Here is a 24,512-nt window from a genome sequence, read left to right on the forward strand (position 1 = left end):
GTTTGGGGAGTGGTTTTTTAGCACGCGCAGTGCAGGTCAGGACACCCAACCCGAGTGGTAATTCCAGTAGGCTTGCTGGAAATCGGTGACTACCCTCCGAACCCCTGGTTGAGTGAGAGCCAAAGTGATGGCTGCCTCTTTTGCTGGCGTCATTTGTTGGGTCCTAAGCGAGGTACACGCAAGGAGGTTGGTTCTGGAGGTAGCCACGATGATGGCGTATTGCTGCCCTCGATATTTGCAGGCGTCTGTGTAGATAACTGCGTGATCCCCACCGAGGGCGGTGTGTAGAGCTTGAGCCAGTGCTTTTCGGTGACCCTCGTCATGTGAGGGGTTCATATTTCTAAGCAAAGGGAGTATCTTTAGTGTTAGTCGCCAAGAGTCTGGAAGTACGTCAAGCGGAGTGACATTCTGGGCTGCCCAGCCAATCTGGTGAAGCATGCGGTTATGCACCGCAGTCCTGAGTCGGACCTTCTGGTTTGAAAAATGGCCTTCTATCAGCTCTTCCACCGTGTTGTGGAGCCCCGTGCTAAGCAGCCTGTGTGTGGACGCACTCATGAGAATACCAATGCCCTGCTCGACCACCTTTCTAATCATTATGTAATGCATCTCTGTGTATTCCTTGTCGAGAAGAAGACATGGGGTTGACGTAAGTGACTCTCGAGAGGACAAAATTTTCAATTATTCGAAAGGTACCGGATATCTTTAGGCCTCGCTTCTTGGTGGCAACTCGGCTGATCATGTGTTTGTTTTGATTAATGCTGTTTTTGGGGCGATGCAAGGAGACGTCACTCTTGGTGTTAGCCTCGAAATGTAGGCCCAGGATCTTGATGCTGGGGCTTGGAGTCATGGTCTGGCCATCAAGGAGTATTTGAATGTATTCCTTGATTTGGCGTGAGGGCGGACGACAAGGAGCTGTGAATTTTTACGTGAACACTGCAGGCCACAGGCATAAGCACATTGGCGTACTAGAAATTAGATGTCATGCATTGGTGTGAGCTTCCTTTAATTTTTGTAACTCTTAGCACATGAGCAAGGTGCAGACAGGGCCGCTAGACGGGCGAGAGTGGTCGCGTGACGCTTTCACGTGGCATTCAGCGAGAACGAAGGGGGTAAACCCGTAGATGTACTTGGTGAGTACACCACCTGTCTTCCCTGTCTTCGCGTGGGCTCGTAGCTAAATCGGCAAGACAACAGGCTCTCGCTTTGTTAGTGTATTAGTTGCAGGTTCGATTCCCGGCGGTGCCAGAAAATTCTTTTATTTGTTCGCTGGAGTTTTCTGGTGACACCAACGGTCGCGAAAGAACCCTTGGGGGGTAGAGGTAAAAAGCTTTGCTTTAAAATTGGTTCATTGTGCGCTGCATCACCTTTCTATTAGTGCGCCGTCCTGCGGCTCTTGCATGACAAGGCACAGCCTATTCTTTGAAAACGAGGCGGACATAACAGGACAGAACTTCAAGCTGAGCCACCCCTATATAAATAGGTCTATACTGTGCACTAAATACAACCTGCCTATCTTTCATGTCAAAGCTGAATTGCAGTTAAAACATTACACCACCACATCACGAAATAGCTGAGGCTATCAGGCTGTTGCTTTTAACCCGCAGTCATTTGTACTTTAATTCGGTTTCGTTGGAAGATTGGGCCGGTGTATAATTCGCCCCGGGGAAGATTTCCACTGAGCGATCAGTGGTTGTTCGTTTCGCTCATAGATTAAAATAGCGTATAGATTAGAAGAGGTCAGTTCTAACTGCCGAAATTAAGTAGGCTACCTTTCTCAGCTTCTGCTTCCATAACTTGAGCACTGATTTTTCCATACCCGTTTTACGCACCAAATTACGCGCAGAAGGCAAAAGTGCTTCTGCCAGTTAGCCTTAGCAGCAACAAGGATTTGGTCAGCAGCAAACATTTTGCAAAGAAAGAATACATTACGTTATGGCAAACTATGTATGTAGCCATCGCCGAATCAATACCACAACTGACATGTCAAGATACACTTCTCTTGAGCTCAGGATCAAAATTAAGTGTTTGCGCCACAGCCGCATAACGCGCTACTGCTGCACAAGTACCGCCTCCCACGATAGCTACTATACCGACGCCAGGGTATGCCGGTGCAGGATGCCACCGGGCTGGCAATCGGCACACCTCCCTGCGATGCTGTCACAAAAATGAAGATGATATACCTAAACTATTTATCGTACAAACTCATCCTTAATATTCCACAGAAACAATTCCCTCTTGGTTCCATGAGCTGCGAAATATACAAAACCATTACGACTTTTTTTTGCAATGTAGCACTGGTTTTTATCGCACACCTTGATACGATCAATCTTCAGTTCCAGCCAGTTACCTAAAAAGAGGTTTGGCTTAGGTCCAGGAAACCCGTATCTCTTGAGGAGGCCTTGCTTGTGGCGCCTCCTTACGGCCCACGCCGCAAATGCCACCAAGAGGAAAGTCAGGGTCAGGAGCACCGCTGAGCCTCCCGTCATCCTGGTGTCCGGTCAGCTGCTCGCGTAGCGAGCTTACTCAACCCGCGCAGCAGAAAGTGCAAACCATTCCTTTCTCTTTCAGTTCAAAAGTATTACTTAGATCTTTCGAAGCTTTGAACAAAATACCCTGTATGTAGTCTTAACAGCGAAGCTGTTGAGCAAATCGTTTTTGTATGGTGTGCGCAGTTAAAAATACGAAAAAAAAAATTCCGAGCGCTCGTGCACGCGTGCCTCGAGAGCACGTTAGTCAAGCTAAGCATACCTACTTAGAGAGATTGGCCAATATTGCAAAAAAAAAAAAAAAAACTCCAGCGTTCGCCGCGGGCCTCGAGTGCAGGTTCGTCAAAGCCAAGCCTACCCACTTAGGTTGACTGGGCAACATTGGTCGAAAAAAATATCTCCAGCGCTCGCGGTATCGTGGGAAAGACACGAGAAACATATGAAAAAGACACGTCATATATCGTACGCCCCTCGTACATTCGTCCTCGAGTCGTCGTGCGCTTGCCCTCTGTACCGTAGAAGAGCTGTGACTTGAATGTCGAAGCTGCTGTCGGTGATCATTGACTCCACATGACCCGGTCGTGCACAGTTCGCACCACGGAGAAAGAAGTATTTCAGGAGGGGAATCTGCTGGGTTGGGACAGCGCGAGCGGGCTGCGCGTTAATGTCACTGTCTGGCGAGGAGGAAATGCAGCTTGCGTAGCAGCCCAACAGGTGGCGCGTCAAGTGCTTGCCATAGTGTACATGTTCTTCTACGGACGCGACGCACAAAAATCGTAATATCATCGCATATATTGTGGAAATCGCCAATTTCTCTCTGTAAAATAAATGAATACAAGGGCTGAACCTTTTAGCAGCAGTTATTGATAAATACTGCCGTGGTTACAAGCCGTACCGCGCTTGAAACGAAGTACTTGAAGGAATCCCGGAGCAGACGACGTCTGCCGACGCCGCCTTCCCGCCACGACTGGTTTTCTCTCGCCGCTCGGGCGGCTTCTAAGATTTGCGCGCGCTTTTCGTGTTGCACAGGCAGGGCGGCGAAGTTGGGACAGTCTAAATATGACTAATGGCATAGAGGATCAGAACCATCATTCACTGGAACTAATATTCTCAAACACAAAGCGCTTTCATCCTATGAAAGACGTTTGAAACGCAATTTCTTCCGCCGCGAACAGACTCCAATGAAAGTCCATTTGCGCTAGGGATTCGTCGGTGTCGTATGCCCTCTGCGGCAGCCGGCTATACAGTGACTCAGCTTGAACCGGCGAGCCTTTTCTCTTTCGCGCCTCGCGACAGAGGGCGCGTCGGTGCCGTGCTTGGCGCCGTGACTTTATCGCGCTGCCAGAGCAAGCTCTGTTGCGCCTCCTCAATAATTCTTGCTCCGTGGTTCGCACGTCCGAGCAAGAGGCCGCGCTTCGAGAGGCTCGGCGTTCAAAGCATCCGCTAGGGACGATAAGTCGTGCTTGCAGGGTAGAGTACGAACACGTCGACCGAAGCAACGAGCTCACTCTTGCCTTGCTCAACGTAAGTTTATTGAAAGGCTATGCCGCCGACGTCAACCGCTACAGTACAACAATACTAAGACTGAGCTTTGTGTCCGTCTGTGGTGTCCTGCTACTGCTTCGCCATTCAAGTCCTGCGCGTGAGTGCAAGCTTCCCTGATTATTTTTTTCGGAGGTTTCGGTGAAACAACGAAAAAATCGTTGTGAACGGAGATGTTTTGCAAAATTGAAGAACATCTAGACGAAAAGCTGAAACAAAACATTTACAGCTTCTGTGCCCCCTTTGAAAACCGCGGAATTATGAACCATGGAATTGCTCGACTACTGTAGCAGCAAAAGCTTCAGCGACTCTCACTGAACTCCAGTCAATCAGTGAGTGAAAGTTTGCGTGAAATTTTTTTTTTCAGAGGGTGGTGATGTGAGAGGGGGGAAGGGGAAGATGGAGCCAGAAAAGTGAGTGGAGCCCTCTTTTTATGGGCCCAGTTTCAGCTACCCGATCTTCGCTCGTCCAATCAGCTCGAACTGAGTCTCGGGGGTAAGAGTTAGCCAGGGCTGCCGCCCATGTTTATAGTGTGTTAGCTTCGCGAGTGTTCTCTGAGGCCATATTATGGGGTATCCCCAGGATGGGTGGAACAACTTCGCAACCTCCCCGCATTTTTCGCTATGCCCACCTGAGGCGTTCGAAAACATTAGAGCAAGGCTATACGTGTGTTTGATGGCGTTTGTTTGAATTTTTTTTGGTGTTTGATCACTGAACTTGAAGGTACAGTGCTCGAACACTGGGTTTACCTTAATCCAGTCGGTTCTGACCATTCATGTTCCCTGTTTGCTTTGTCTTTTTTGCTTATTTTCCCTGTCACCGCGTGCGGGACAGCAAACTAGGCTTCAGTATGGTTACTATTGCTTGGTTTCTCATACATGCTTTCCTTTGTGCATATACTTGGTACTTCTAATTTCGGTTCCCCCACAACGGTGTTTACATTGTCCGGCAGATAAAATATACACAAAAGTAGCCTGGTATGACGGAAATAAACAAAATACAATAAACAAGTCATAATCAAGTAAACCGCTAAAAATAGCCCAATCCTTCTAGACACGAGTTGGGAACGCGCCGTGTCAGCTTGACCCCCGACTTGTCACCTCGGTGAGCGACGCCGACACTCCACGATTGTGCTATCGGAACATGAGCTGCTACGGACCCCTGCCGCTAATTACCACGTACTGAAACTTGTTCATGTGTTGGAACTCTTCTCGATTTCGCCAAAACTTAGCCCCGTTAACTAAGCGTTATTCCTTTTTCTATGCCGGTTGCGTGCATAGGTGGTGTTTTGTGGATTATAAACTAGTCGCGTTTTTAGAGTTTGTTTCAGTATTCATTATTCTCCCGAACTCGACAGACTGCTACGTATGTCAAATAGGTATATTAAATTGGGATTTCAGTGTTGAATGGGCCGAAGCTGCCACGGGCCAATCAGGCTGTTCATGTGGATGGATTTGGAGAACGTTTGACTACATGGGTATCCTTAACGTGCGTTGGTATCTCGACGCACGGTCACTTTCGCTCTTTGCCTCCATCAGAAAAGCTGACGTGCGCCCAGTTGTCATCCAACCCGCGTTCTTGGGGTCAACACCACAACGTTGTAAAACCACTGCGCCACCGCGGAGGAACACAAACTGTTCGCGTTGCTCATGGCTATAAAATAAACCCTGTATATCTGCTACACTGACGTATTTTTAACTCCAATGTATCCCATTATCAACTGTTGAAACAAGAGCTTCTACCAATGTGTCTCAGGGCGAAGAAAACATTATTCTCAGATGCAGAAACATGATGGACACATTTATAAGCCCTTTCAAAGCCCACACGTTGCTGTTTTCATGCGGCCAACTTTAAAGGAGCGGAGGACCTCAGCCGTATGAAATGGTACAGGATACCCAAGAAGTTTCGGTCAGAGTTAGATGTAACAACCAACTATGCGAGATTAGAATTGTAGCAGCCACGTCTTTGTCAACCGCAAGCACCCTTCATAATCATCATCAGACACAGCTTCAGCATCAACGGTTCGTGTCCTCGACGCGCGAAACAAGCCACCCGCCAAACAACATTGCTTTGCCTACGGGCACTCACTCCCTGGTCCACGGACCCATGTTGCTATTGAGGTGCCCTGTGATTATATGTAGGCGGTGCCCCACTGCCGCATATTAATATTGGCACCCTATAAAGGAAAAAAACCCAAGCGCCCCGATTTTTTCTGTATTTAAACAAGCCGAAAATTCTGTTTCTGGAGCACAGATAGTCTGGAAACGTTCCGATGGCGCACAATGTTAGTCGATGGCAGGTGAAACGTAACGTGTAGCGTGGCTCTGAACAGCACCGCAAAGTTTTCATGACATGTTTATCGGGCAATATCTATCTCCCCCTCTGCACCTTACAACAATAAGCATAAGTTAAATTAATGCAGGCAAAGCTTACTTTGATTTAATTCTTTCCATCCTGACTACATGTCCTTGTACTAACTATTGTATTCATGAACATACCAGCCTGGTGGCACAGAAAATGCATAGAATTTTGGTCAATTGCTGTCTAATACAAGTGCACTCATAAGCCGCTCGATTTCTGGAGTTTTTTTCGTGCAAGACTTGCCAATAAGAGGGCAAATTAGGATACTTTTGGGCTATTATAGGGTGCTTCGTGGGGCTTGTGTTTTGTCTGAATTTTTTTTCTTACTTTGCCTCTTTTCACGAATAATTCACAGTTACACATTTATAACGAATAAAGTTATTATCTTTGGCTATAACGCATTCTTGTAGAGATAGAGTACATTGCATGGTTGGAGCGGTGTGGTATTTACGAAAAAATGTTGTCGCATGAACATGAATAATAAATTAGAAATCTTTATCTCTACGAGGTTAGGATGCGGCAGTGGGTGATCTCTGATTTCGGTATGATCGCTCCATGAATATAAAGTACAATAGTAATACAAAAGTATAAACAATGCAGTGTGGTTTTTAAATATATCTCTTTCTTCCAAAAATTCCCGTTTCGATAGATACCTGGAACGAAAATGCAGAACCATAACACCGGCAAGCTACACGCTTCCTTTTATTTTAACGTGTGCTTTTATGCCACGGCTTGTGAATATTCGATGCACGGAGCCATTTCAATATTTTACGTATTTCTGGCGGAAAGTACTAATAGACGGCAGTTCAACCTTAAAGGGACACTGAAGTGAAGTTGTCAAGCTCCCATTTTTTGTTGTACTGCGTAGACTGGCTCAAATGAAAGCACTTTTCATCGTTTATCCGGGCGAAAAGGCAGTATTTATTAAATAAAGCCTGAAAGAAAAAAACCTACCATGCGCAGCTTATGGAGGCTGCACGAACTAACCACACTGACGTCGGGTAAAGGTTCTACGTGATTGGATGATGTCGAAGATTAGCAATCAAATTAGTTTTTGTTTCGGTTCTGTGAAACAAGATGCTTGACATCCAACGTTACCGTTCGATGGGCATTCTCGATATCTCAATAATCCACATACCGTGCTTCTGTCATGTTGTCGGCTTAATTAAGATGCCTCAGATAAGCCTACCAGGATGGCTTCGAATCGTAGCAATCACCAGCCGAGGCATACGCAGTGCATGAACGCCCTCCGCGTCACCGCAGACGCTCAAACGCCTTGCGCTTTCCCCCCATATTTGGAGCTTGCCTCGCTCATGCCTGTATCGTAAAAAGCGTGTTCGCACCAGGCCAAGGGTCTGCTGATTCTGGCCTGTCCCCACTGTCCGCAAGCAGTCGGTGCTTATGGCAACAGCACGCCAATGAGAACTCGCTAGCGCGTCAGTGTAAGCCTGCGCGCCTTCAGCGAATTTGCTCGTGGGGCTATGAACGTACGGCCCAAAAATGGTGAATTGAGTATAAAAAACATCGGCCGAAAACGAAGAAGTCAACCCTCGGAAGGCTTCAGGCCACTCGGCTACCAGCCACCGCTGCCGCTGTAGGAAATATAAGGTATATAATTTATAACCATTTGACATTTTTAGTTAGCTTTAGCATTTCAAGCAGCTTAGATGAGCATTTGTTCTATAGCGCTCGTGCAGTCAGCGTCCCCCAAATTTCCACAATATCTCACGTCTAGCAATTGCATTTCCTAGTCGGAAAAGCGTTCGCAGATGTGGTGTCGTGCTGCTGACCGCACTGCTTGTTCATCCAGCGCAAAAAAGGGCTTCTTGCACGCGAGTTTTACGTTGTACGGTAAACGTTTCTGTTGAATATATTTCCTTAGTACCTATAATAACTTCGCTGACTCTTATCCGGCCTTCAATTGGCCACATATTTTCCTACTAGCGTACCAGTCAGCGAAGTGTAGCATGTGCGCTTGTGCAGCGCTTGTGTGGAGCGACCTGGAGTTGGAGCTTGATACAGTGTACAAACTAACAAACTAAAAAAGGCATATTCTTCCATTCACAAACGTGTCGTGGCTTAGTTTCAACTGAGCAGAAGAATTGTTACGATCCGTTGGTGGCTGACGGACTAAACGCTCAGCAGACTGACGCTGTCGGAAGGTCGGCGAGCCTTGCAGTAGCGCAGTCAAGCCAAGTCATTTTTTCCTAACGTCACACGAAAACGCTACAGGAAATGGTCGAGGAGGCAGAAAGGAGCACAGTATTTTCTAATTGAATTTTCTACTAAATAAATTCACGTAAACACACCCAGGACAACAAGTTGCGCTAGTAATCCCGCAATGTTATAGATCACTTCAGTGTCCCTTTATATCCCCCAGGTAAAATGGGCGACACAATTTGCGTCTGCGTGGGGATGCTTTGGGTATGCAGGCTTCTTCCACATTGCTGCCAGCTAGATATTGGGGCAAGCGACATTGGAGGCAGTGTAAAACACATCAGCACTTTAATTGGTAAACTTTTTCGTTGCTGATTGTGTGACATTGAGGAGGAAACAAACTGACAAAGAATAGAAAAACACAGAAAGACAGACGGAAAATTGTCAACTGTGCCTTAATTGTACGCCATCAAACATGAGCATCGCTGGTACTGAAGTCGAACAGTTCGCTATGATAGTTCCCGCTACATTCTAAACTTTTTTGGGTTCCGTAGCGACCGACGAGAACTTTGAATGTGTGGGGAACGCCTTGGTGCAGGGCCTTCTGGACTGAAGGGTGTTGCTGGGCGCCCCTCAACGTGGGCTCTCTCCCCCTGCCTCCTCGCTTGCCCTTGCGGCCTCCGGCTGTGGGACTTGGGGACGTCGGTGCCCGAGGGAGAAGCGGGCGTGTGGCGGGAGCCCCGGACTCGGCCCGCAGGACTCTGGAACGTTTGGTGTGTGCCTGGGCGGTGTGGCTGGGTTTGGCCAATATGTGAGTAAAGAGTTCTTGTACAAAACCGCACTGTGCCTCATCACTTGGCATGCCATAGAGAGCAGGCCCACATCTGGCACCCAATGTGGGGCTAAAATTCAAGCCCACCCCTTGATATTTGCTTTCTGCGGCGGCCGGGAAAGGGCTCACTGCGGTTTGGGACAGCATTGCTTTGTTCCGGCAACGAAACGCCATTTCGGCAGTAGGTTAAACGGGGCATGCAACCATATAGATGCATTGTTTGTAAAATAGTTTTGATGGCGGTGCTTTAGTTCGCTTAGGTTTTACGATGGCTGCAGATGCCCGAAGTTTTTCTTGTGCTCTTTCTACACGAATGTGCTTTATGCCCCGGTACACCATGATCTCACCGCCGTCATATCTGACACGGAAATGATATCACCAGAAAAAGTTCCGTTGACGCGGCTCCGGCCGGATTCGAACCACGAACACTGTCGCCGTAACGGGAGGTACATGGATAGCGCTATGCCGACTGCGGTGTGAATTCAAGCGCAAGTGGGTTTACCAACGCGCCTTATATCTTTCCCACTACCTTCTTTGTTCGAATGGTGCTGCGGTCTAGGACAGGCCAAGCGAAGTATACCATGACGCTAATGAGCGCCGACAGTTGGCTCCTCGATGCCAGCGTCTTCGTGTACGCGGGACGCGGGTGAATTTAGCCACCCTCCGCCACCTACTGATTTCGGTTTCGGTTCGGTTTCGTTAGCATGGTTTTCAAGGGGCTGTGGTTTCAGTCGGATTTACGCAATGTTCCGGCGCATGCAATCCAGTGTCTAACGTTGGTGCGCCTAACGGTTCCATACCGACGTAATATAAATAGCGATGCGCATGTTGATATGGATGCACAATAAGCATTAAATGCTCCTGTGAAGGCACATTGCACTTCCGTGTTTTACCGATTCCTATGAAAGAGGCTGCAACCACATGTTTTTTCTGTTGTTTGTGTAACGTCTTAAGTGGTCGCATTGCGAGCTTATTTAGCGTTTGAAGGGATCTTAGTCGCTCGTGTATGTTGCCGTGCCTGTACTGCAGTTTTTTGTCATATATTGCCTAGACGTTTTTTTTTGCATCCGTTGTTGATTTCTGTGTGGGGTTTGTCGCGTTGTGTATGTAGTCAACGAGAAGTGCTTGGTATCTGCTCGTGTGCAGTTTGGCGCCGGTGAGCCAGCCTATTCTTCTGTAGTTCGCTCGGAACGGCTGCTATCACAAGGAGTGAGACGGGACAGGAGGGGCCGCAGGGCTCGGGAGGAGACGCAGCGTGGACGCCGTTGCGCAGGAGGCTGCTGAGCAGTTGCTTCCCGCAGATCTCACCTCAGTGGTGAGGCAGATGACCGTGATGTTCGCGGAGGTGACCCAAACGCTCGGTTCGGCACCGGCAGCTCTTGCCGCGAGTCCCGTAGTGCCAGTCTAGAAGCGGCGTTTGAATATCGAGGTTCCCTCGTATTCCGGCTACGGAGACGTGGAATCTGTTTACGAATACCTGCAGCAACTGAATTCCTACCAGACTGCGGTAGGCGCATCGGATGATGACGTACTGAGGCATACGTCTTACCCGTGGCACTAGTAGGCATCGCTGCGCGTTTGAGGCGTTGCCAACCGGCTTCCGAGCTTGCTCTCCGCCCGCAGCACCCCGAGGAGAGCCTCCTCGAGTACGTGCGGGCGAGAGGGGTTCCCGTTTGAACCCATTTCTATTTAGACCTGCCCGCTTGTTCCGTCCCGTTTAAACCCGGCCCAAAACGACCTTCTCGTTTAGCCCTTTCCCATTTTTTTTGTTCCCAATCGAACCCATTCCCATTTGAACCTTCTCGTTTGTTCCCTCCCGTTTCAACCCTGTAGAAAACGACCCATTTAGCCCCTTCTTGGAATAACGTACCCGGTTCGACTTAGATGACTCCGCCCGAGGCGTGCGAGTTTTGAAATTAACCCAATGTTTTGAGTTACGTCGGACGTAACACATACCCAAAGTAAAAAATTACTCTTACTTCCGACGTAACCTGAAAATTAAGCTAAAGTTACGTCAAACGTATTCTCCAGTAAAAAAAAGTTACGAACGCTACAAATTGCCAGTTTGTAGCGTTCGCACCGCGCTAAGTACGAACTTAGGTCTTTTACCAAGGACAATGAATAATTTATTAGGGGTAGTAAAGGGCAACTGTTTCATTTTCACGCGGGAAGAACATCTCGCGAAATTTAATTACCAAATATAATTAACCAGTAAGAAACGTATTTTATGAAAGCGGTAAACATTACGAGCCAAGCCAGTGGTTTTTACGACCCATTTTCATTTGGGGCTAACGTTCACTCCATGTGCAAATGTCTGAAAAAGGATTGCCATAGAAGTCTAAAGCTGAAAATTTCTCTGGAGGAAATGGTTAGCACACATTTCTCATCCAGGCGGTAAGAGCACCTCAAGCTTTATTCTTTTGCGTGTACGTTTTGCGGCAAATACATATGTGGGCACGCCATACGTGGAAAAGCCAATGTAGTACATATTTAGGTTGCTATCCATCTAATGCTTCAAACACTTTTGCAGAACCAGCTGCCTGCTTAGGAATGTTTCTTTGAAATTCCAGCGCAGACATGCATCACCTGCAATGCACGCAGTTTTGTCGAATGAGTCCTTGCATTAGTTGCATTTGCACTTGGGTGCACGCTTCTTGATTATATAAAAACGCGCAACTGTCGGGATTTCCACCCACATCGATGCAGGATGGTCCGTTCACAAGTTTTTTTGACAGCGACATCTTCCCGGAACGACTAATTAGTTCACCGTGGTGGCTGCTAGGAGCCCCGGTATTAGAAAAAAAGTCTTTCGAGAGCGTAATAATTGTTTCAGCGCGATTGTTTCTTTTCTGATGGGAGCCATGAATGCACGAATAATTTTTTTTATTCCGTGCAGAAGCCAGACGAACGATAAATGCGGAAGCATTTACTTTTTCAAAATGCTTTAAGAGTACCTCAGGTATTCGCAAACTTTTATACGCCGGAAATATCGGCCGAATGCTCTGTTCTAGATAAATGTTCGCACAGAGGTATTTACAGTAACCAATGACCCATTCTTTGGATGCATATTTTGGGGGACACTTTCAAAAACGGTAACGCAAACGGCAACGTCAACGATACGGGTTAAAATGGGGGAGCAGGTTGAGACGGGAAGGGCGTTTTGGGAACGGGTTGTGGCAGAAAGGGCTTAAACAGGAAGGTCGTTTCGGGAAGGGGCGCACACGGGGCGGATCAAATGGGAAGGGCGTTTTGGGAATGGGTTCAAACGGTACGGGTTCCAACGGGAATGGGTTGATTGGGGCTACACCCAAGGGCGATGCAGGAGCTGTACGAACGGGCCGACCACGAGGCAGCTGACGCGGTCAAGGTAGTGCACGTGTGCAGACAATAGACAGTTTTAGCAGTTCGTCGGTTCCGTCGTGTACGTAGTTATCGTGTGTACCGCGACCCGACTGCGCCTGCGCGAGCGAAGGGCGAGGAGGCGCACTCCATCGGGACGAATGCGCGGACATGGAGAAGGCCGGCCCGCGGAACTAATCCCCCTACCGCATCGAATGCAGAAGTGCCCAGACAGGTCCCGGTCAACACGGTAACAACGCACACGACGGAACAGACGGACTGCTAAAACTCTCTAATAGAGAGTTTTAGCACTCGTGTGTGGTAGATTCATCAGACCTAGGGTGCAATCTTCGCCCGGAACGTTGCCAGAGGGGGGGTTTGTGGGTTTGAACCTCCTCTGAAAATTTTCCGGGCAGCGCGTAAGCGAGAATCGGCGTTCCCTTGGGCAAAACTCCTGCTTCTAATAGCCCATAACCCCTTCCGAAAAATTTTCTGTCTAAGGCCCTGGTCTTAGCTGATGCTTGCTTCCAACCGCGTGCTTTAATTTTTACTGGTCTAAACGAACAGGCACGGCGAGGAAGCGAGCCAACCTTTGCTTTCCACAGCACGAAGTCCTAGCTAGGCTAGGTGCAGTGAGGTGCCAAAGACCTTGTAAACACTGCGGACGAACGAAAAATGTTTTAATATTGACTTCATGCTTTTCAGTACTTGGTTGGGGATTATGAGTGCTTCATTTTAAATTACTCTCTTCCGTGAAGACGGCTGTACTAGCGTTCATGCCTAGCACTTGAACTGAATGTCTGCATTGTGAGAACTTTGCCAGATCATTAACGCTATCGCCTTTTGTCATACTACTTGGCTCTGTTCCGCGTGTCTGACTTGGGTTGCTCGGGAAATATAAACGCAGGGTCTTGTCCAGTGTTTATCTTCTTGTTAATCTGTTTTTTACAAAAATCTGACAGTGCGCCGTCCGCCGTGCTGTCATTGGTGCGACCCACTCCCCAACACGAGCACCGCCGATATTTTGTAAGTAGATGACTTATATTCCTTAAATAGCACGGATAGCACATCAAAGGCTGCATGTACTTTGTTGGCGTGACGGTTTCTCTTTTACACGTATTGCTCGTAGATTTAAACATGATGTTATTCTTGTGTTAATGTTCCTTTAATTTTTTTAGGCTAGACTGCACATTAATTTTCAAAGCAAGTTCAAAAAAAAAAAAAAAAAAAAACAGCGAGAGTGATTCCGACAGTGACGTTGATGCATATCAACGCGGCAAAAGAGCAAAGAAGTCATACGACAGCGCCAGGAGGTATTCGGACTCATGGGAGAAAGAATTTCTGTGGCTGACTAGCCCGGGGTCGGTAAACGGAAGGCTACCGTTCTGGAAGCTCTGCCGTAAATCCCTGAAGCCCCATCGTGGAACGCTGCCAAGACACGCCTAAGTGAGCGCAACAAAAGGAATCATTGTAATAGTGAACTCGGGCGGTTGTTCTATGCGTTTGTTTTTCCATGTTCTTATGAATTATCAGTGGTAAATGCGCTTGGTGTCAACGGATATTTTATGTCAGTGTGACTATGAACTACTTGTTATGTAACTGGATTTCATTCTTAGCATTTTTTTTGTGAAAGCTTGACTTCAAAATCTTTTATGAACCGAACTTTGTCATTGTGTGTTTGGACTTCGTTCTTATGTGTTTGTTTTGATCACTTCTGAACAAAAATGAGTGAATAATTAATAGTATAGGTGTCTCTAAAGTGTCGAAGCTTTCTCTGTCAGTAACTACATTGTAGTACGTGTGTTTGGACTCCTTCCTTACGCGTGTAATATTTTATCGAAAAAATGTGGCTTAATTTACGCTACAGGTGCCTAAGTGCAATATTTTGTAATCTTTCGTACGATGCGGTGGCCGCCATTATTTTAAATATCCTTTCAAAGTGTAGCCAGCGCCAGATGGCTGATTTATTTTTTATATTGGGCTGTGACGAGCCTTAATTGACTAAACCTGTAAGTGACCTTTCTAATTTGAATTGTAGTGCTAATACCGTGACTCTAAGTACGCTAAAGGGTCCTAACGAGCAACTACTTAGGCCACCTACACACTTAGCAATCTTTGTATTTTTATTTGGACATTGCATCCAAAATCGGATTCTGATATTTCAGTACGCGTGTAGAAGGATCATTTTTGTCTAATTTTAATCTATTGGCTGTATTTTACTGTGATAATTATTTATAATGTGTTTCATCATCCATGTCTTCAGACCCCTTAAAATGCTGTTGTGATAAGTTACTGTGAATGATAATAACTGGTGCTTCACTGTACTGATGTGCATTCTCCGATACAAAAGATATTCATTCTTAAATTCACCCGTTTTTTTTTAAATATGTCCATGCTGTGCTAATGTCGATACTAATTTAGTGAGTTATAATAATAATAAAGACAATATATTTTATTCTGAGATTTATTTCCTGTGCAGCTATAAGAAATGAGCCACTGCTTCGAACCATGCTTTCCTTTGAATGAGTAGAAGACTTTCATGCTCTTAAACACCAACTTGCTGCAGGCATGTTGTCATTTGTATTTTGGTTTTGAAAGTGACAAAAAAAGAGTGTGACGTTCTGTATTTCAAATAAACCACCACTAAATGACACGTGTTTGGAAATTCTTTATGAATAATGTACCCCTAATATTCCTTCCATAATGAATCACGCCCTAGTAACCTGTGGTAACTACAAATTGCAATAGCTTTGTCTGGCATGTTGATTTTCCAATGAACACACTAAAATATAAACGCTCAAATATAACTTGAAGCAAATATACACTGCACGAAGGGCGGGTGTTTAAATATCGTGGTGCAGAACACAGTGAGCACTCGATTGAATGCGCCGTAACTCGGTGGGTGCATGCCCGCAGTATTTTAGTTAACTGTACCCCTAAAAGAAATGATGTTTTCGAGTTTGCAGCGCCACTTCACAACAGAAGCACATAAATAAAAAACACAGTATCCTTGACTCCATGTCTATTAAGTGTTTATGGCTACTGGTATCTTATGCAGCGTGCGAAAGTATATCACAAAAAGGGGGGTAGTCACTGTTGCTCTAATTAGACCACCTGGTATTTTGATTATTTGGTGCTTTGACAACTAGGAACTGGGCGCATATAAATAACTAATTTTGTTTAAGTTTTCTCAAACCTATTTAGGAAATATAGTTCAAAAGGGAATTAAAATATACCTCCTCCGTTGTAGGAGGCACCCTAATAAGAAACAAAAACACTATCTTAATGGCTACTCTTTCCGTCTGCATGATTAAAAAGCCCATTGTTGTTTCACGTATTTATTCACATATTTTTTCCCTGTAAGAGGGCAGTGAAAATGAAAAAAAAAACACAGTAAGACGACGCGATTTGCTGACGACGATTAAGAATAAGTGAAGTAGGCGGAAGTACGTCATATCTGACATTTTTTATTGCTGGTGAAATCTAGTGAAATTTTGGCAGGAAGCTGGTATCGAAGCCTCTTTTCAATCTGGCAACGCTGGTACTGAGCTATTCTCGCGCTTGCCCTCTGTGAGGTAGCGAAGCCGCGCGCTGGGAAACCTGTGGGTTTCATGAAGCCGGTGGAAAGCAGCTACCCGTGGCAGATTGTAGCGTAGGACGTAATGGGACCCCTCCCAAGATTTGCGCGAGGAAACCAGTTCATTCTGATTACAGCGGACCACTCTTCTAAGTGCATGGAGTTGTTTCCCCTTGGAAAGCTGGCGTCGGAGCGGATCGTAGAGAAGCTGTTGGAGACATCCCTTCGTTTCGGCTTCCCCTCCGACCCGGTCACTTACAACGCTTGGTTTTTCACAAGGAAAGTCTTTTTGGAATGTTGTCGAGCGTTGCACATTCGGCACTGGAAAATGAGTCCCTATCATGCTCCGAGCAATATGACTGAGAGGGTGAACCGGAACCTGAAGTGCATGCTGGTTGCGATAACCAAGGAGCATACGGACTGGCACGCGCGTTTGCCTAAATTGGCTTTCGCGACAACTACTACCGCAAATAGGTCAACGAGTTCGTCACCAGGGGCGGTATTCTCGAGTTTTATCCCTTTTGCGTCCCTTTCAAAAGTGCTCTTTTGGCGAGCCCTGATTGGCTAAAAGCAAACAACCGGAAGTGATGTAACGCAAGCGCAACAAAACTACTGCCAACGCCCACTGCTTAACCAGAAGTACGTCACGGTAAAAGGACTCAAAAGGGACGTTTTCAAAAGGGAAAGTTACGAGAATTACCGCCCCAGGTTACCAAAACTTCGTCAAAAGATCACTTTTCCACTGGAAAATGCAGTGTTGTGCGCGGCGGCGGGTAACGCCCCTCCTCTGTCGCAGTACGCGGCTAGGCTCCGGGAACGCCTTCTAGCAGCCAACGCACGGCTCGGGAGAACCTCGACGTGGCGCGCATGGAGCAAGCCGAGCAGTATAGGAAAGGCCGTCGTGACCTTGTATATAACCTAGTGCTAAGGAGAACGCACCAACTCAGCAACACTGCGCGCGGTTTCACCGCAGCGCTCGCACACAAAAGGCGAGGGCCATACCGAATTATGGTGCAGACAACTCTGCTCACGTATGAGATGCAGCCGCTTGAAAGGTACGAGCTGGTGAGTCCCGTTAGCGATCACGTTAGCGATCTAAAGGCCTATCACGTTCGCACAAGCGATGACAAACAGCTCATACTGGAAGCAGAAAGTGGGAGTCCCGCTTCTAGTGGCAGAACGGCGAGCGATAGGGTTTGCACCCATCGCTACGTCCTGAGGGTGCAGTAGTATCTACTCCCCTACAGGTACGGGTCTAACGTGGTTCTACCACGGAGCAACCCGACAAGCGCCTGTTCCTTTAGGGATTGTATTCTGAACATATTTCGGATCCTTTGCGGCGGATAAATTTATCGAAGAGCTTATCTCTTTAATTCTTTTACACAATTTATGCGTTACCCATGACTTTCCACAAACGTGTCGCAACTGAGTGAACGAATTGCGACGACCAGTCGGCGGCCGGCAGACTATAAACGTTGGGCCCGCTGACTCTGTCGGAAGGTCGGCGAGCCGTGCAGTAGCGCAGACAAGCCAAGTCATTTTTTTCGTACGTTACACGAAAACGCCACAGAAAATGGGAGAGGATGCAGAGAGAGGACAGCATTTTCGAATTGATTTTTCTACAAAATAAATTCGCGTAAACGCATCCAGCGTGGTTGAAACACGGCCTAGGGACTCTGGACTTCAATTTGTGCTAGTAATCCCGGAATGTTTACAAATCACTTCAGTGTCCTTTTAATATCTCCAAATAGAGGGCGATAAACTGACAAAATGATTGTTTCAAAACACCGCACAACAATAGACTCATAGTCATTGGAAACATTCGAAAATTTTAGAATCACTTCATAGGTTCTGTTACCTTAACTTTATTGAACATGTTTCAGATCTGTGGCCAGATCATTAACTTTGATCCTCAGGTCTTCGTTGCCAGATAATGGCCGATCGTACATCTTAATCTTTTGTATCCGACTGTGTTGTTCAAGGCTGTTAACCCGTAATTTTAGCAGATCACGGCCTGCGTTGTCAGCGGCCCTTCGTTCGATTTATTTTTCAAAGCAACTACAGTTATCCCTTGTTATAACGAAATCAGTGGAACGGCGAAGATTTCCGTTCGTAGCACTATTTCGATATAAGCAACCGCTCGAGAAAATCTAAATCAGTTGAGCTTTACTTGCGCCACAACTGCGAGCAATCAAAACACCATGTATTCAGTGAAGCAAACCTTCATTCAGGTGCAATAAAGGAAGTGAGCTATGGCTGTTTCAAGTTCTTGCAGGGCACAAGCAACCCGTGCTGCCATTTTACCATGAATCGCATGAGGCTGTGGTCGCCGCCCATGCATTGAACTTTATTTCGCAGCCGGCGTAAGCACTCCCGCGTCTGCACCATAGTTGGCACTTCGTCCACCGGCTCTTCGTCCTCATCGGGGCCACAACAACAGTGTCAATTATCTCCACATCCGACGTTGGGGCGACCACGGGAGCCGCAGCATCAGCCAAAATAAACGTCTAGAAGTCACCTTCTACCTTTTGGCCAGCAATTTTATGAACAGCCTCGTGGAGATCGCTGCAAGTCAAGCCCTCATTAAGCTGGTCATTGTCAGGGTCGCTGACAAGGGTGCGGGAAAAGCCGGCGTGCGCAAAGCAGTTGGCTACCTTCGAAGGTGCAAGTTCTTTCCATGAAATGTTTAGCAAAGGTATCGCACCAAGCAAATCAATGTTGTACCTCTTGCTGGTATCATACGCTGTGAACATGCGCCTCAAAAGAGCCTTGCGGTACAGCTTCCGGGTGGTTTCAATTATGCCCTGATTCATCGGTTGCAGTATTGCGGTTGTGTTTGCAGGAAAAAATTCCAAAGCGATCGGCGTGAGGTTTTCTATCTTCCCGTGGCTCCGACAATTATCAGTTATGAAAACCACTTGCCGATTCTTTGTGTCGAACCGTCTATGCATTATACGGTTGTGGGTACACAGCGCAGTCTTGCCACCAGCTCATGTGGGTACACAGCGCAATACTTAAAACTGGCTGGATTTGCACAAGGGAATTTTCTTGATCACTGGACAATTTTTTCCCGAGGTGTGCAGCCGTAAACATTGCAAAACAAGTGTTTTCCGGTGCCCCCTTGTTGACGACGCTGCTAATTATGTGGTTCGAGTGTCGGTGTTCGCGCACCGTCAGGTCAACGCCATTGACTAGCGTCTAGGAACAAAATTCAGTGACCCTACCTCGCACTTCGACTGTTTGTCTTAAGTTGGATGGCGCGAATCGAGCATGACCGGCTCGAAAAATTCGCCGGGAAGCACCAACTTGCCTTGACCCGCCATTTTACAGCCTGACTCGCCGCTGGGTCGCTGGTGCTAGGCGACGGCCCCTGCTCGCTATTTCGCTGTAAGCGGGTCAAGGTCTTCGTGCGCTTTGAGTAAAGCGGCCGCAAATGCAGGCGTTTGGGTTAAAACCAGACGAAATTTCGAATAAAGCAATATTTCGATAAAGCGATTTCGTTATAACGAGGAATTACTGTATTTCAGTCGCGTGCTCTTTCAGTCCCTGTAACACGTCGGCGTGCTTGTCGGATATGAGCTGCACCCACTGTTCAATATTTTTCACTGTTTGCTTCACTTCCATTAGTAACTCGACTTTGCTTATAATCTGCGGCAGCTCTGCTAGCTTTCTATTTATATTTAATAGAACTGCAATAAGGGCGGAATTATGCTGGTGCTGTTGAGTACCACCGGAGTTACGGTTTGTTGTAACAACGCACGCAAGGCATGTTCAGCTTTTTTTGCTCTTAGAAAGGCGGAGAGCATAGGGCCCTTTGAACGGGTGCGGATGGCTCCCACATCGGCTTCGCTTTGTACATCAGTAAGTGCAGTTCTAGCGCCAGTGACCCACGAGTTGCATTATCGTGTTTGTGAAGTGCTCAGCTACACCGTGGTGTAAGTACCACCTTGGTAGGTCCACTGGTGAACTTATTGCGAGCGAAGAAATCTCTCGGGTGGCCTAAGCCTAACCAGCACCACGCCGTTGTTGCATCCTCCGCCGCTGCGGCCCGCCATGTTGGGGCTGCAGCAGGGATCACAGCAAGGGGCCGCCGCTAGAATGTCCCTTCAAGCTCCCGTACCTGTGCCTCAATCAAATCAAATCAGTTTATTTGCATCACAGTGATGCGGGTAGGCTCGGGCAAAAAGCGAACAGCGTTCACTTGAGGACACCCGAGCCCCCCTTGGGTACAAGACATGCATCAAGGGCACATCTCCCACCCTCAGCAATACAGGCGCTTCATGTGACAAGCGCTTCACGCACTCAATTGATAAAACAGATGCGATTTGAATTTACCGCATTCCACTGCTACGGGCCGGGTTCCTCAATGCCAGCGCTACAGTACGGCGGAGACACGCGTGAATTTGAGGCGGCTGACTGCAAGGTTTATAGAACCGCGTAGCCGTGCTCCACGTGCGTTCCAAGCAGAATGTGGAACCTAGCTAGTGGGACATTTCGTTGCTGTTGCCGCGTGATTTTTCATATGCCGCCAGGAGGTGGCGCGGGCAACAGGAGGGGGCGGGTTTCGGCAGTAGATGCAGAATATCATTTGCTATCGAAAAACCAAGCATCCATGAATTTTTAAATAAAGGAATACTGCAAATATGCCTTGTTTACTAATTTCCTGTCTTATATTTGCCTAATGTCGTGTTCTTGTTCAAAAAAGTTGACAAGTATGAACATGTAAACCGGGCTTAGACGTTTACATTTGGCTATGAGTATATAAGACTATAGCGCAATATCTATTTACTTTGGCCGGGTGGCTGAATAGAGTCACAGACAGACAGACAGACAGACAGACAGACAGACAGAGAGACATACAGACAGACAGACCAAAATTTCTGGGTGTAAGTAGCCCAAGAAAGACTATCGTCTTTAAAATCACATCGAACTACGTATATTTTACGAATATAAACACCACTGGGAGCACTTTATCTGGAGATAAAAAGAATCTAAAGAAAAGCTCCTAGACGATTTTTTTTAGGAAGCACGCACTAACTCCCGACATGTCTAACTGCGATTTTAGTGCTCGTCTATTACAGGTGCAACACATATGGCACATTCTACTTCGGTCTTACAAATGCGCAGTAAGGTTCCTGCGCTTCAGATGTAAAAATAGAAAGCTACTCACATGCAGGAACATCAGGAACATAATTAAATGTCTTACATAAGAAACCGCGTTGAAAAAAACAATACATAGGCCCTTAGTAAATCCTGATTAAACATTGCAGTTTATAATACTTTACACGCCCTTTGCAGGAAATTTAGTAAGGGGTCGCAAAAGTGAAGCTTTGCGGGTCATATGGCACAGATTTGCGAGTAACAAACCACAGCAGAACAAGTAATAACTACGAGGTTTGCAATCCAAGTTAAAATCGGAAGACGATAACAAGAAAAAAGTCAACAGCGTAGTCATACGGAAAATCTACGCAGAAGAATTACAAAGTATACCGAACAAAATCAGGGTAGTCGATAGAGGAAACAACCAAAGATAGCCAAACATTCCAACTTCAACTTGAACTTTATTTTTCACATTTTTCCTCTTACACAACAAAGTAGAAAAAAATGCTTGGACAGGAACAAAAAGCTACAGCAAAGTAGTTTGACGGGGTTCTTGCCTATTTCTTGGCACAGAGGAAAACAAGCAAAGATTAAAAGTGCATAAAATACGCATGGGCAACGCGTTACATAGTCATAGACATTCATAAAAACACAAGAAACAAATTCATGTTAACATGTAGAGAAGCAGACGTATGATAGAATGATCTCACCTAACTCACATTTCACATTTACAGAGAAGGTGTACATACAGGGAATACGTAAATAAAGATTTGCCACTAAATATACACGTATTAACAACAAGGTATCAACGAAATTCTTTCAATAACATAGATGGGGAAAATTTAAGTCGTGAACATTGAACAGGAGGTACTACATAAACATGCAATTTGTGCGACATTTAAAATGTAAAAAAAGGCGTAATTACTTATTATTCAGGATGAGATAGCTTTTTAACTCTTTGTTGTAATATAGTGCACAAATCGATTTCCTGGCGTTGAAGGTGTCCTAAGGAAGTGGGCATGCAGTGCTCTAGTCTATCGAAACCATGGTTTGTGCGAGAAAAATGTATTAACCATGGGTGTCTGTTCCTAATAATATATTGGTATTCATAAGGCCTCCTGAGATTACGTAATTTTAAGAAGAGTTCATTTTTATATTTTAAACTGTGCTAATATTTCATGATTAGATTAAACTGAAAACTGTGTTGCAGGGGAAGCACGTTTAACGTTTCGAACAACTCGGCCGTGTGCGCGTCATAAGAAGCGTTTGCAATGTGGCGGATGACCTTCTTTTGAAATGCAATGAGCTTGTTATGTTGCCTTCTAATGTGTTTCCACATACCAGGTTGCAGTAATTTATGTGAGCGGCAAACATACAGTTGTAAACAATTTAACCTTGGATGGCAGTACCTGCCGAAATTTACATAGGACACCACATGCCTTTGACAATCGTTTAGCCACATGACCGACTTGTGTATTCCAGTTCAGGTGTTCATGAAACATCACTCCCAATGTCTTTACTTCCTGCACTACTTCTATGTTTGTTATCCTAAGCATAAACTGAGGTTACGATTCACTATGTTTTGTACAGGTGTAAAAAAACAGCTTTTGTTTTGGAAGCATTTTTTTCCAAGCAATTTATTTCAGCCCATTTTGACATTTTTTTAAAATATTTTTGTGGAAGCGCGGAACAAATAAGGTGCTGTGGTTAGAAATACGCATAAGGGAAAAGCACAGGAAACAACGCGGACCCTACTCACGCACGTAAAAAAAACATTTACACCAATAAAATACAGTCGGACACAAAATGCGACACTAAAAAGTAAAAGAAACAACAACAAATAAATAAAAACTAACACGAAAACAAGAAAACACGTGCTGTGGTACAGACATGACAGATTATTTGTTTCTTCAAGCAGAAAAAAGTGAAGTACATAAAACAGTTACCAGATATGGCAGAAGAGAAAAAAATGTAGCATGAATGCAAAAAATTGAAAACAATTAGTGGAAAAAAATGCCTGAATGCACAGTCGGAACTACGTAGAGTCCCTTATTTGAAGCGGTTTGAAGGAGTGTTGCACCGACTGCGCCTGAATGTAGCATTTACTCGGAGTTGAAAGTTCAAGATAGGTTGGAACGATTCCCCCTGTGCCGGACATGTGCTGTGCGTGAGACTGTAAAACACTTGCTGTACGTCTGCCCTCGATTGACTGCTGCGCGAGAAACTGCAGCGAGCTCCCTCTCTCGTGTACGCCATGGAGGCAGCCTGGAACTTAGTCATTTTTTTGGGCACTGGGCCAATGGTGCTGACAGTACCTTAGCTACAAAAGTTCTACTCCAGTTCCTAAGAGACACTGAACAAGAAAAATTTCTCTAGATCACAGGCAGAGAAAGTGTGTTACAATATCTACTCTTTCGCACTGTGGAAGTCATCTATTTATTTTTTTGTGTTGGTGTCACTGTGTCGTTCATCTGTTTATTTTTCTTGGGTTGGTGGTGTTACTCATTTTTTTTCGCGTCGTTTACTTCTCATGTTGTTTCAGCGTTTCCAATAATGATTTTCTTTTCAATTGTATTTTTATGTTCGGACTCTGCCGGCAGTATTCTCTTGTTTTTCTTGTCTTTTTATTTAACGTTTCTTGTTTGTCTTCTTCCTGCTGTACCCCTAATGTCTAATATTCACCACTCTACAAGGTAGTCACCGTCCCCCCATCTGGTGTAGCAAGCCTTTTCCCTAGCAGGGCTGACCTCAGTAGTTCACATAAAGAGCATTCTCTCTCTCTCTCTCAGCACAAGTTGCATCTCGATGTTGGAGTCAGACAGACGAACCCGTTTTTAAAGCAAAGCTTTCTACCTCTACCCCCCAAGGGTTCTTTCGCGACCGTTGGTGTCACCAGAAAACTCCAGCGAACAAATAAAAGAATTTACTGACACCGCCAGGAATTGAACCTGGAACTAATAGACTAACAAAGCGAGAACCCGCTGTCTTACCGATTCACCTACGAGCCCACGCGAACACAGGAAGACAAATGGTGTACTCACCAAGCACATCTACGGGTTTACCCCCTGCCTTCGCGCTGAATGCCACGTGAAAGTGTCACACGACCACTCACGCCCGT

At 46.1% G+C, this 24,512-nt stretch overlaps 1 protein-coding gene and 1 pseudogene across 1 annotated transcript in view; both read right to left on the bottom strand.

Moving 5' to 3' along the window:
* The window catches only part of LOC144176720 (cytochrome P450 3A5-like), a 109,255-nt gene that overhangs the window by 61,829 nt on the left and 22,914 nt on the right, over positions 1-24,512 (bottom strand). The gene's annotated exons all lie outside the window — the stretch shown is intronic.
* LOC144174863 (uncharacterized) overlaps positions 20,492-24,512 on the bottom strand; it is a 162,313-nt pseudogene continuing 158,292 nt past the window's right edge.

The sequence above is a fragment of the Haemaphysalis longicornis genome, unplaced genomic scaffold (genome assembly GCF_048455015.1).
Source record: "Haemaphysalis longicornis isolate Haplotype H1 unplaced genomic scaffold, Haemaphysalis longicornis Haplotype H1 scaffold_1, whole genome shotgun sequence".
In the NCBI taxonomy this organism is placed as follows: Eukaryota; Metazoa; Arthropoda; class Arachnida; order Ixodida; family Ixodidae; genus Haemaphysalis; species Haemaphysalis longicornis.